Consider the following 13,223-nt stretch of genomic DNA (forward strand, 5'->3'; position numbering starts at 1 on the left):
GAATTTCTTCATCCATGGCCACAACCCATTTGTTATCTTTTATGGCATCTTCAAAATAAATTGGATCAGCTTGTGTTAAAAATCCAAAATTAGAGCATAAATCAACATTTTCATCCTCTTGTATTTCATCATATATATCCCTTAGACTTCATGTCTTCTTTGAAGTGTTTATAGACCTTGATCTTAGTAACGCAAGTGTTGGATTAGAAGACTCACTGCTGTTATTACTTGCTGGAGTAGTAGGATTTGCAGTGGTATGTGTCCTAGTAGGTCTTGTAGGAACATTTGCTTGTGTAGTAGGGTTCTCAACTTGAGTTTCATTCTCTTCATTCTCTTGTGGAACACTATCTAGAACTGTAGTTGTTTTGTCTATATTTCCATCCCATGCTTCTTCTTCAACAAACTCAACATCATAGCTTATTATCAACTTCTTTGTGATACAATTGTATAGCTTATATGCCTTAGATTGCTCACAATATCCCACAAATATGAACTTCTCTCCTTTATCATCTATTTTCTTTCTCATCTCTTGAGGTACCAATGAGTATGCCACACATTTAAAGACTCTCAAGTGTGCTATATTATGCTACATTTTGCTCCAAGCTTCTTTTGGTGTTTTATTTATCACTTCTTTTGTTGGATATCTATTTAATATGTATACCGAACATGCAACCACTTCATCCCAATACTCATTTGGTAAGTGTTTTTCTTTTATCATACTTTGTGCCATTTCCATAGTTGCTCTATTATTTCTCTCAGCTACTCCATTTTGTTGAGGAGTGTACCTTGCTGTAAATTGCTTTCTTATGCCATTTTCTTTACTATTTTTTCGAAAATCATTTGATATGTATTCACCTCCTTGATCAGTTCTCAATGTTTTGATATAATAATGACTTTCTTTTTCAAATTTTTCTTTGAACTCTTTAAAAACAACAAATGCATCTGATTTATATTTCAAGAAATAAACCCATACTTTCCTGCTGAAATCATCAATAAATGTTAAGAAATAAAGTCTTCCACTTATGGATAATGTTTGCATCGGTCCACAAAGGTCTGAATGCACTATCTCAAGTGGTTGTTTTTCTCTATAAGACTCCCCAATTGGATATTTGTTTCTATGTTTCTTTGCCAATATACAACTCTCACATGTTATCTTGAGTGGCTCTATTGGTGGAATTCCATATACCATTCATTTCTTATATAACAGTTGTAACCCTTTGAAATTTAAGTGTCCAAGTCTTAAATGCCATAGCCAAGATTCATTTTTCTATGAAGCCTTAAAATATTATTCAAAAACCTTTTGCAATCCTTGTGGCTCTAATAATAGTTCACTTTGAATCCTAAGTGGAAACATCCTATTTTTTGTCATTTCAACTCTTGCAATCAGCCTATTGCTTGGTTTCTTGTCTAGAATCACGCATTCACCATTTTCAAAGTATATTCTATACCTTTTTTGCACTAGTTATCCATTGCTTATGAGATTGCGTTGCAACCCAGGAATATAGTATACATAAAAAATATGCTTCTCCTCACCTTGCTTAGTTATTATGTTAAGGGTGAACCCACCCACAATAGTGGGTTACATGTTTTTGCCAACTTTGACACTTCAATTTTCATTTTCAAAAAAAAAAAAAGGGAAAAAAAAAAAAAAGCCTCACATTCGGACCAAGGAATTTACAGATGATGTGAACGAGTGATTTGTGACATTTTGTGTGTAGATTCTAGATATATTTTTTTATCAATTTATTTTCATTTTTCTATCTCTCAAAAACTAGTTTTTTACAAAAAAAGACATTTTTAAAGAGTGATACTCATTTGGTATGGCATAACTTCTTTTTTTTTAAATAGATATGAATGTTATTATTTCAAATTTAGTTTAGTGGCATCCATATCTAATTTTTCCAATTGGTTTCATAACATTATCTTCAATATTTCATATTTTATTAAGTTTTGAAGTTGAGTTAACTGTAATTTTGACATATGTTCATTTGGTTGATCATAACTTGTGTATGTATCCAAATTCAATTTTTTTTTTTGTTGGAAAGAGGACTTCAATACCTAGTGCATAGATATTTTTCAAAAAAAAAAACACTTGTTTACTATTTTTCCATAGTCGTTGAACTCGGAAGTTGATGTTCGGTATGAAACCTATGTTTAGTTAATCTAAAATAATAAAACCATAATAAAATCTTTATATATTAAAATAATATTCATTAGAAATCTTGCTTTGAGTACTACTATCATGCATTTGGGTTTGTCAAAATTCATCCATTTGAGCCCCCAATTTGAGCTTCGAAGGCCAAAAATCTGCAGAAACCATGAGAGGTTTGGGGGGAGTCCAAAACCAAGCACTTTTGATAGAACATATGTTCTATTGAAGGGGGTTCAATCGAACCACCCTTCTATCAAACCCACCCGACACAAATTTTGTAATAACTACCACTTACTATCGAACATGGCATTTTTTAACTGTTGACATTTGATAGAAACCCCTGTCAGCCAATTTTATTTTATTTTTGTTATGAACGATTTCATATAAATATAGATGATTTTTTTCATTTTTAATATATCAAATTTGAAGATTGATTCACATTTTTCACAACGAAGCTATTTTAAAGTAAATTTTCTTGTTGTGGAATTTTCAAAAGGTATTTTTTGAATGGAAGGAGATGGGAAATAAATGGACAAGGGTAAATAAGGCTGCACAAAAGTATTCACTAGAAACAGAACAAAAATGTCATGAATGAGAATTGGCAAGATATCATATGAAGAAAAGAGGTATGTATCTTTACAATTTATAATTCACCAACCCACTTAAATTAATGAAATTTTAAAAAAAAGTACTTTCTCTCTCTTTCTCTCTTTCTCTCTCTCTCTCTTCCTTCATTTTAGTTTTCTTAGGTGAGTATTAAATATTTTTAGTATCTCTCTCCATTTAAGACTCTTTTTCTCTCTCTTTAGTCTTTTTAGATTATTATATATCAAATTGTTTTAGTCCCTCCCCTTAAGACTCTTTCTCTCTCTAGATCCATTTAGTCTTCTTAATTGATTAAATCTCTCTCTCTCTCTCTCTCTCTCTCTCTCTCTCTCTCTCTCTCTCTCTCTCTCTCTCTCCTTTTAGTCTTCTCAAATCTTGTTAAAGGATCTCTATCTCTCTCCCCCTTTTATTCAAGTCTTATGTGATTAAAGATATTTTAAGATATATATATCTCTCTCTCTCTCTCATACTCTCCTACTCTCTTTAGTTGTTTCCTAGTATAGATCCCCTTACTTAAGAGACTCTCTCTCTCTCTCTAGTCTTCTTAGGTGATTTTAAAGTTTATTTACTCTCTCTCTCTCTCCCCCTCCTCTTATTCTTCTTAAAGGCTATTAAATACTTCTAGGATATATTTCTCTCTCTCTCTCCCCCCTTTTATTCAAGTCTTACCTAATTAAAGAATTTTAGGATCTATCCCCTTACTTGAGACTAAATATCCCTCTCTCTATAGTCTTCTTGGGTGATTTAAAAGTTCACTTCTCTCTCTCTCCCCTTTTATTCAAGTCAAGTATGTGATTGAAGAATTTTAGGATCCGTGTCTCTCTTTCTCTCAGTTAGTCTTGTTAGGTGAACAAGTAGTTTTAGTATCTCTGCCATTTTTTTAAAGTCTTATGTGATTAAAGAATTTTAGGATCTTTCTCTCTTTCTCTCCCTAATAACCTTTGTACTTAAATAATATATCCCCTTTAGACTCTCTCTCTCTCTCTCTCTCTATCTCTCTCTCTCTCTCTCTCTCTCTCTCTCTCTCTCTCTCTCTCTCTCTCTCTCTCTCTCTCTCCCCTTTTTCCAAGTCTTATGTGATTAATGAATTTTAGGATCTTTCTCTCTTTCTCTCCCTAATCACCTTTGTACTTAAATAGTATCTCCCCTTAAGACTCTCTCTCTCTCTCTCTCTCTCTCTCCCTCTCCCTTTATGTCTTCTTATGTGAACAAGTTGTTTCTAGTCTCTCTCTCTCTCTCTCTCTCTCTCTCTCTCTCTCTCTCTCTCTCTCTCTCTCTCTCTCTCTCTCTCTCTCTCTCTCTCTCTCTCTCTCCTTTTAGTCTTCTTAAAGGTTATTAAAGACTCTTTCTCTCATGCTCTCTTTGTAGGTTAAGCACAAGATCAAGTAGAAGCTCAAGCTATAGAAATTGGAGAAGGGTCAACCCAAGCTCAAACAAGTATGCATATTTTATCTCTATTTCTCTCCTTTTAGTCTTCTTAAGGGTAATTAAATAATTTTAGGACCTTTCTCTCTCTCTAGATAATTTAAGTCTTCTTAGGTGATTAAATATGTTTACTCTCTCTCTCTCTCTCTAGTCTTCTTAGGTGAACAAGTAGTTTTAGTCTCTCTCCTTACGACTCTCTCTCTCCCTCTCTCCCTTTTTTATTCAAGTCATGTGATTAAAGAATTTTAGGATCTTTCTCTATTTATCTCCCTAATCACCTTTGTACTTAAATAATCTCTCCCCTTAAGACTCTCTCTCTCTCTCTCTCTCTCCCTTTAGTCTTCTTAGGTGAACTTGAGTAGGTTCTAGTCTCTCACCTTAAGACTCTCTCTCTCTCTAGTCTTCTTAGGTGAACAAGTAGTTTCAGTCTCTCCCCTTAAGACTCTCTCTCTCTCTCTCCCATTTTTTTTAAAGTCTTATGTGATTAAAGAATTTTAGGATCTTTCTCTCTTTCTCTCCCTAATCACCTTTGAACTTAAATAATCTCTCCCTTGAAGACTCTCTCTCTCTCCCTTTAGTATTCTTAGGTGAACTTTAGTAGTTTCTCATCTCTCCCCATAAGAATCTCTCTCTCTCTCACACACACACTCTCCCCTTAAGACCCCCCCCCCCCCCTCTCTCTCTCTCTCTCTCTCAGTCTCTCCTTTTTTTCAATTCTTATGTTATTAAAGAATTTAGGATCTTTCTCTCTTTTTTTCCCTAATCACATTTGTACTTAAATAATCTCTCCCCTTAAGTCTCTCTCTCTCTCTCTCTAGTCTTCTTAGGTGAACAAGTAGTTTATAGTATCTCTCTCTATCTCCTTTTAGTCTTCTTTAAAGTTATTAAAGACTCTTTCTCTCATTCTCTCTTTGTAGGTCAAGCACAATATCAAGTAGAAGATCAAGCTACATAAATTGGAGAAGGGCCAACCCAAGCTCAAACAAGTATGCACATCTTCTCTCTCTATCTCTCTCCTTTTAGTCTTCTTAAGGGTAAATAAAGATTTTTAGGACCTTTCTCTCTCTAGACCATTTTAGTCTTCTTAGGTGATTAAATATGTTTATTTTCTCTCTCTCTAGTCTTCTTAGGTTATTAAAGACTCTTTCTCTCATTCTCTCTTTATAGGTCAAGCACAAGATCAAGTAGAAGCTTAAGCTATAAAATTTGGAGAAGGGAAAACCCAAGCTCAAACAAGTATGCACATCTTCTCTCTCTATTGCTCTCCTTTTACTCTTCGTAAGGGTAATTAAAGATTTTTAGGACCTTTATCTCCCTCTAGACCATTTTAGTCTTATTAGGTGATTAAATATGTTTAGTCTCTCTCTCTCTCTCTAGTCTTCTTAGGTGAACAAGTAGTGTTTATGGTAAAAATGGAAACAACAACATTGAAAGACTAAATGAGTTCAACCACAAAACCCTAGCCCAACAACAACAAAGATCCACCATAACATATGAAGATTACCTAAGACAATGCAAATCAAATGAAATCACAAAGATTATACCATCACATGTCCAATAGGGTTTGAATCTCCATTCTTCCTATCTCCATTGATCTTGCTTGATATATTTTCTCTTAGATTTTATGTGTGCACAAGAGCTCAACAAAGAATGGACATGTGGTTGCAAGTAGGCTAGATCGCATATGAAAGTTTAGAAGCATAGTTGGTTTCAAAGATAGATTGGGGTTGATAATGAAGGAATAATCTCCTTATATAGAAGACACTATAAGAAATGGAGGGATAAGATTGAGAGGTGTAAAAGATAAATGGTCGGCTAGGATTAGAGGGTAGGTAGAGAAAATAAGAAAATAATGAGAGGGTAGGTAGTGTAGGAATTAAGAGATGAATGACATGTGTCATGGGTAGAAAATGTTAATGAATTAATTAAATAAATAAAGATTTATTTACTCAATAGAAGAAATGGGATCAATTAAATAAATAAAAGTATTTATTTAATTTAGGAAAAGGATAATTTAAATAAATAAATATATTTATTTAAATGAGAAATAAGGCTAGAAGAGGATAAATGAATTAATTAAATAAATAAAGATTTATTTAATTAACAGAAGAATTAGGCTTAAAATAATTAATTAAATTAAAATATTTATTTAATTAGACAGGATAATTTTAGGTGTCTACATTTTGCCCCTCTTTGAGACAATGCAGCTTATCGCGTTGTTTCAAAGAAGATAAGATGAACTGATTCAAAGTTGCCCCAAGATGGGAATAATATGCCCCCTCGAGAGATTGGATAAAAAATGTCTGAAAAGATCATAGAAAATCTCTCGATAAGAAAGAAAGGCTAGAATGCACTGACTGGATAGAGTGACAGAGTCACAAGATAAAGAAGACTGACTCGGGAGACTAGGGCTAGGGTAGTCTATAAGATAGACTATGAGGGAAAACATCCTCATTGTCATCCACACATCTAAGAGATCAGAGAGCAAAGAGAGAAGAGAGCAGTCGACAGTCAATAGCAATGGCATTGGTTCATAGATTTGATCGCGCTTGTCGATTTCAGAGGCCAGCAGATGTAGGAGAGCTGGTGAGTACCACAAAACCTCCTTGTACTTTTCCGCATTAAATGTTGTCATTAATGTATGTCAAGTAGGCTAATAAATGTGCATTTAGGAAATGTCAAGTGGGGTAAAAATGTTAAGGCGCATTTGCGTTGGTGTCAGGTGCGTCTGTGTTTGTGCCAGGTGCATCTATGAATTCAGCAGCGTTTGTGTTAGATGCGAGCGCGTCTGTGTATTTCAGGCGCATTAATGTAGGATAGGCGCGTCTGTGCCGAACAAAGGCATGTCTGTATGATTCAGGCACATCTATGTAGAGCAGGCATGTATGTGTAGTATGTAAGTGTGTTTACATCATGAATGCACGTTATGTCTTCAAGGTCAAATTGATAGTTCTGTGATGAATATATGTTGTTGATTGGATAAGATGCTGAGAGGATACACTCAAGTAGGTCCTCTAGGGAAGACTAGAATAGAAAATAAAGATAGGATTGACAATTTTGTGATAGAACATACGTTTCCAATTAGGAAACTATTCAAGAGGATATACTCAAGTAGAGGCCCTAGGATAGGATCAAAGCAGCACTTTGTGATGAACATGGAATGCTACTAGGATAAAAAAGTAGTACTTTGTGATGAATAGGGAGTACTAAAAGATCAACACTTTGTGATGAACAGGGAATGCCAAAAAAGGTAGTGCTTTGTGATGAACAGGGAGTACTAAAAAGAGCAGCACTTTGTGATGAACAAGGAGTACCACTAGGATAGGAAGCAACACTTTGTGATGAACAAGGAGTGCTACTAGGATAGAGTACCATATGATAGATATAAGCACTAGGATAAAAAGAAGCACTTTGTGATGAATAGTGAATGCCACCATGATTGACACAATTGATTTTCTTGACTGGAAGAGGACCTACCGATGTTGGAGTCACGTGAGAGAGTCCCTTCAACTCAGAGTTTGCGAGCAGAGCTGACACTCAAGGAGAGGGAAGCAATTCAGGCTATGAGCCTGCAACATATTTTGTATGTGCCTGAGTTTTGGGCGAACATGGGATTGTTGATTGTGCCAGCTGAGAGATGGCACTCACACACTTGTACTTTTCATTTGCTGATGGGTGAGATGACAGTCACCTTTGAGGATGTATATAGGATATTGAGGATACCGATCGATGGGGAGTTGGTTCCTTACGACCGAGATGGAGACAGGGATGCACTAAGATGAGTATTTTAGGATCCAAGGTTGGAGATGAGGGCAGGACACGTGGCTTGGGACACTATGACTGTGACAGGATTGGCACTACCAGCAGTACTGATAGGAGTGATCAGTGGGTTCCTATGTCCGGATAGGGCGACACGAGGATTGGCAGTGGGATGGGGGAGAATGCTAGAGACATTGGTGACAAAGCACGCCAGATTTGTATGGGGACCGTGTCTACTGGCACACTTGTATTATGAGATGCATTAGTTTGTATATCACGGATTAGCAGGATTAAGATTCAGAGTGACACTGTTGCAGGTATGGGCTTATGAGCATCTACTAGTTACATGGCAGATCCACTTTAGGGGTAGAGGACATGGGTGTAGCGATGTTCATTTGTACGATATGATTACGTCACAACCATGAATTGGGAAACTAGAGTATTGGCGTCAGGTGATCAATGAGATAGATAGTGTGGTATGGAGGCTGTACCGGGGCTGTGGGGAGTGGGAGGATGATGCAGTGGAGCTGTCATATATATTCTAGAGCAGGAATCTGATAGGGAGGACATTGTATGTTCTTGAGTGGAAGTTGGTAGATAGGGTGGGTAGGTAGTTCGACAGGATACAACGGATGCCACGGGGCTTAGGGATGTATGCACGGACAGTGAGAGATTACGTGCATTTGGGTCCATTTCTTTCATATGATTAGGCAGTGATGCAACTAGTAGAGATGATTCCCTTACCTTGGGATATGTGGGAAGATATAGAGGATGTCGACATGGATGCAGAGTACACTACATATTGGGGAGAGTATTCATTTCCATGGCTAACGGATACAAGGGAGCCAATAGATGGAGAGGGTGGAGGTGATGGAGATGATAGTGGAGATGGTGGAGGTAGAGGCCGACAATGGAGGTGGGGTGCAATGGTAGAGATGAGAGTGGATCTGAGGAGAGAGGGTGGAGAGGAGAGACAGGCTCATGTAGTGAGGGGTAGAGGTGGATTGCCATTACAGGTGCCAGCAGCACGGGGTCCCAGACAAATACAGGCTCCTAGATAGGTATAGGGATAGGAGCAAGGACAGGGACAGGGTTAGGAGCAGCCACAGGTACAGGGTGAGGGGGGAGACAAGGAGGATGAGTTACTATCCTTGAGGGAAATCTGCCAGGGATAGGGAGATGAGATCCAGGATCTAGAGAGGGAAACGGCTAGGCTCAGGAGACAGCTAAGGGACACTGAGTGGGAGAGGGATCAGGCTATTCAACACTATATAGAGGTTAAAATAGCACAGAGGACAGGGAGACAGGAAGAAAAGGACACGGGAGATGGATACACCCATGTTCTGTGGGTAGGAGATGAGATAGCCTACTGGTGAGACCTATACTATGGAGTGGTGCTACCAGATCAATGGGATAGGAGTTTCCTTAGACCATCGCGGACTACGATGACCACTAGAGGGAGAGACAGGAGACAGGCATCTAGCGGTGGGGTCATGGGTCCTCCACCACCACCAGATAGAGGAGGCAAGAGAGATGATCCTGGGGTAGGTCCTTCCAAGGCTTAGAATCTATGAAGGCTAGCTAGCTCTGAGGGAGGGAGTTCATCATAGCCTTAGAATGATTCCTATGTATCATTTTTTGTACCATTTTGTATGATGACACCTCCAGGTGATTGTAGCCATATGATTTTGACATCATTGTATCATGACACTTATGATTATATATATGAGATGATTTATCCTTGTGGCAACTATATGCATGTGTACCTATGTGATATATGTTTCTATGTGATGCTTATGATATGGATGCAAATATGTACATGAGAAAATGCAATGTTTGTTCTTTTATGTTCTATATGTTATGCAACTACAAATGTGAATGTATGAAATACAAATGGATATGATGATGCAAATAACTTTTTATATGATGGGAATGTAAAATGTGATAATCATGTGTTGTGTGTAGGATGTGATGCAACTGTGATATCTATATGTATGTATAAAATGCTAATATGTGGTAATGCAGGTGCAAACTACATGAAATGCAAATATTTTTGGTGTGTCATTATACTCAGTCATGTGATAGCAGACTACACAGACTCAAGAAGGACTATGGAGGTCAATCAAGAAAGGGGGATGGAAGATAGAAGATATGAAAGTGAAAGAGCTTCTTCTACATTATCATCATTGAGCTTTATTATAGCATGTAGGTTATGACAATCCAGGCATATGTTCGGCCTAGAAAGTCATTGTACCCATTTGCATGGAGATAAGACAGTTGCAAACAAAGAATGCCCTAGTTCATACTAGACTTGCAGTGTCCTCATATCCTTGGACAAGTCATAGCATTACTAAGAGACAATCCACAGACAACAAAGAAAAATAGGTGATGATACCCCATCCTGGCCTTTCTAGTCAAAGACATCCTAGAGATAAAATCTCTAGTCAGAGACATCCTGGAAAAGCTAAAAGACATGTCACCAAAAAGATAAAAAAAGAAAAGAAAAGCGACACTCGACACCAACATTCATTGTAGTCCTCAAGTTTAGTGTCTCTTGTCACTTCTATAAGTCTATTTGATTGTGGTCACAATGTTTACTTTCACAAAAGGATAGATAGCACTGAATCATAATGTTGTTTGAGTCTATTGAAAGATTTGATTTGTTGAAGCCCATTGTCACTGCTGTGTCTCATCTGAAACTGACTAAATCCATGAAACGGATACTTCATTTCAGAGAAGACGGAACTTTATTGCATAGATGTGATGCAAATGTTGCTTTACTGTGGATTGTGTGTGGATATACTGAAGAAAATTGGAAGAAATTGTACTCCTTGAAACATGTGATGCTCTCAGTTCCACACCCATCACTAGACTTAGGATTTACCTTAGCCATAGATAGGAGCTGATTTATTAGGGATGGAAAGGTTGTGAGTGTGTGCAAAGTGAAGGATGAGATTGAATCCTAAAGGAGGGAGGAGCAATGTCTCTACGCATAGTACTGGTGACCCAATTTTCACCATGGTACTTGCCCAGGGCGCCACCAAAGTGGTTTTCACCATTAGACGGAATGTTTTCCTTTACTTTTTTGATTTTCAATTTTTTTGTGTCACAAGGCACCTATTTTCCAGGTTTTTAGCAAGTAACGATTTTTTTGTATTTTGAATTTTTTTATTTTTTTTATTTTTTTTTATTTTTAATTTTTTTGATTGATTTTTTATTTTTTTTTAAATTAGGATACTCTAAAGAGCTATGTGTAAAACATGCGAAGGTGCATGTTGTTGATAGGATCCTCCAAAGGTTCTCCATCTGGAGTGGAAATTTGATATGCACTAGATCCATAGGCTACTGTAATGATGTAAGGATCAAGCCAATTTGGTTTGAATTTGCCCTTCTTCTCTCTATCTTGCTGATTTTTTAGGATTTTCTTTGAGAACTAAGCCACCCACCTCAAATGCACGAGGCTTCACTTTATGTTTGTAACTATGACTCATTCGTTGTTGATAAGCCTTGAGGTGATTAAAAATAGTTTGTCTTCGTTCATCCAATAGTTCTAGTCCTTGCAAGCGAGAGACCCTGTAGTCTTCATCACTGATAATGTTTTGTAAAGAGACTCGTAAAGATGATAACTTGACCTCAATAGGAAAGATGGCTTTAGTGCCATAGACAAGGTAATAAGGTGTGGCTCCTGTAGGTGTGTGAACACTTGTGCAATAAGCCCAAAGTGTAGGATTTGGTTGGATATGCCAATTGCGGCCAACATCATCGATTGTCTTTTTTAGGATTTTCAGAATGGTTTTATTAGATGCCTCAGCTTGACTATTACCTTGGGGGTAATAGGGCATGGAGAAATGATGGGTAATATGGAAGTGGTCACAAAGTTCATGAACATCTTGATTTTTGAAGGGACGTCTGTTATCGGTGATGATGGAAATAGGAATACCGTACCGACAAATAATGTAGTTGAGAATGAACGTAGCAATCTATTTTCCAGTGACTTGTGTAAGAGGCATGACTTCAATCCATTTTGTGAAATACTCTATGGTAGTGATGATGAATTTGTGGCCATTGGAGGAAGGAGGGTGAATCTTTCCTATGAGATCGAGTCCCGATTGGCAAAAGGGCCAAGGAGTCGCAATCGGTTGAAGTTCTTGTGTTGGCACATGAATGAGGTCTCCATGAAGTTGACATTGCTTACATTTCTTGACAAAGTGATATGAGTCTTTTTCCATATTGGGCCAATAATATCCAGTCTTGATGAGTTTCTTGGCTAAGGTAAGACCATTAGAATGTGGACCACAAATCCCTTCATGAACTTCATGTAACACAATCTGAGCTTCGTCCCTATCTAAACATCTAAGAAGAGTGCCATATAGACCTCGACAATATAGGATATTGGCTAAAATGACGTATCGAGAATATTGGCGAATGAAAGTGCGACGTTGATTGTTGGATAAGTTAGGGGGAAGGATATTATTATGAAGGTATGTGAAAATGGACCTGTATAACTGGGAATCAAGACCAACAACACCTATCATCTCAGAAGGAGTGATCTCATACGAGGGAACCAAAAGTTTATCCACCAAGAACTCATAGCGGGTTTCATTATGTGGTAGATCTATCAGTGAAGCAATAGTAGCCATGGCATCTGTGACTTGATTCTGCTCTCTTGGTATCTGCTCAAAGGTTAACTTAGTGAAATGTTGTTTCAGGTCATCCACCATTTTCTTGTAAGGCATTAATTTTTCATCTTTTGTTTGGTAGTCATCAGTTGCTTGACGAATTACAAGTTGAGAGTCCCCAAAAACATGAAGTTCCTAGATCTTCCACTGAACTGCAATCCATAATCTAGTTGTTAATGCCTTGTATTCTGCTATGTTATTAGTGCAAGGAAATGATAATCAATATGATTTTGGTATGGAATATCCTTGAGGTGTGATGAAAAGGATGTCAGCACCTGCACCATGTTGTGTGTATGAGCCATCAAAGTATAGTTGCCAAGGCTTCATGTGTGATACCATCAACATGGATTCATCTAGAAATTATGAATTTAGAGGAGCATCATCTATCATGGGAGCATCTGCTAATTGATCTACGATAGCTTGTCCTTTTATTTCTTTTCTATCTACATATTCAATATCGAATTCACTCAAGAGCATCACCCATTTGGCTAGTCGACCAGTAAGTGTCTCTTTATTGAGAAAGTATTTCAATGGACCGATCCTTGCAACCAACTTAGTTTTATGAGTTAGAATGTAGTGTCGTAATTTCTACAAAGAAAAGA

Source organism: Cryptomeria japonica, chromosome 9 (assembly GCF_030272615.1).
Source record: "Cryptomeria japonica chromosome 9, Sugi_1.0, whole genome shotgun sequence".
NCBI lineage: Eukaryota > Viridiplantae > Streptophyta > Pinopsida > Cupressales > Cupressaceae > Cryptomeria > Cryptomeria japonica.